The 1,630-nt window shown below is 35.9% G+C and overlaps 1 pseudogene; it reads right to left on the reverse strand.

Moving 5' to 3' along the window:
* Window positions 1-315: 315 nt before the first annotated feature.
* LOC117024136 (replication factor C subunit 3-like) lies at window positions 316-1,387 on the reverse strand (annotated as a pseudogene).
* Between the last annotated feature and the right edge of the window lie 243 nt (window positions 1,388-1,630).

Consider the following 1,630-nt stretch of genomic DNA (forward strand, 5'->3'; position numbering starts at 1 on the left):
GAGTTTTGTTCCTTTATGTTCACTCAAATTATGAAATAAATAAGTTGCAGTTAAGTCTACTATCTTGCTAATTGTTTTCTATTTTTTTCTATCTGTTGTTTTCTTCCTTCATGCCATGTTTTTATTAATCAAATATTTTAATATTCCATTTTATCTTTTTGTTTTCCATTTACTATCAGTGTTTTAGCAATTAGTCTGAGAATTTACAAAATGTATTTTTTATTAAGTAAAATTAGTTTATTTTACCTGCAGCTCTTCCAGTATAAACTAAATATAAATGCTGATACTGAGAAATATTAGGAAGAATTACTGATATCAAAACATTATGCCTTCCAATCTATCCTCCATGAACTTCTTATAAAGTGCCATAAATTTGGCCAGAAATGCTTCCAAATAATAAATCACTTTGCTACCCAGCTGTAGATGGTGTTTATAGTAACCTGCCATCTGGGCCACTTCTCCCTGTGGTTGTCCATCACAATTATGTAAAAGTTCTGAGAGAACTTTTGATTATTATTATTTCAGGAGAAATATAATGAGTTAAAATTTCATAGAGTCTTCCATGAACTTCAAGGAGCCTTTGTGGAGTCTGCTGACTGACAATAGTATTTGCAGTCTCCCTAAGATACACCTCCCAATCTATTCAGAGACTTCTTGATCTGCAGTAAAAGGATATTGTTGCACTCTGCAGGCTTCACACATAAGAAGGGCTTTTCTGAGATTTCTGCAGGGCTTCTCTGCATGTCTATGAGCCAGTTGTGAAGGAAGATTCAGACCTTCCTTCTTGCACACAGCAGATAACACATGGCAAATATCTTCAATGCTGGGAGAAGGCACATGAACTGCCAGGCACCTACTACAAATAGGTGATGTCACTTTAGATGTATGTAGAATTGCAACACAAAATCAATCTGCAGGTGGACACATACTTTCCCATGTTCTGCGCAAGGCATGTTGAGCATCTTTAGTGAGTCTGCCAACTTCTGTCAATAAAACCCCTTTAAAATCTCTTTGAGTGTTTGTTTCAAGTTGCTGTGATTGTGTCACTGTTTTCAACATCTCTTAAATTACTACCCAGTCACTATTTCTAGCATCACTGAGATTAACTTTAAGGTGGTAATTGCTTGCAGTAGTGCTAACTTCAATTTTATTTTTAGATGGAGTTGATAGTCTGATGTTCAATTCTCAATTTTCCCACTCCAACACCATAAAGTTCATGTAGAATACACATAATTCTTGTCTTTTTAGCAGCACCTGATGGTCCATACACTAACAGATGAGTAAAGTTACCACATTGCACCAGGTTGCACAGCTGGGCCACTTGATCCTTGTAATAATCCAGCTGTCCCAAGGAGCAGGGCTGGCATTTGTCCACCCACAGGCTCATGTCAGTCGAGTTCCTAGGGTTTGATGCTTGAAAGTCCTGCACATGCTCACACATGTCCCAAAATGTATTCTTAATTTAATTACAGTGTACCTGTCATTGTCAAAAATAATGCAAACATCTTACAACAGTTTACCTCCATTTACCCCCGCACACATATTTTTATTGATTTTATATATTTTATTCCTGATGTTATAAACCTTACACATATTTGTTATGATTGTTGTTTTAATATTAATAGCCAAG

The sequence above is a fragment of the Rhinolophus ferrumequinum genome, chromosome 6 (assembly GCF_004115265.2).
Source record: "Rhinolophus ferrumequinum isolate MPI-CBG mRhiFer1 chromosome 6, mRhiFer1_v1.p, whole genome shotgun sequence".
In the NCBI taxonomy this organism is placed as follows: Eukaryota; Metazoa; Chordata; class Mammalia; order Chiroptera; family Rhinolophidae; genus Rhinolophus; species Rhinolophus ferrumequinum.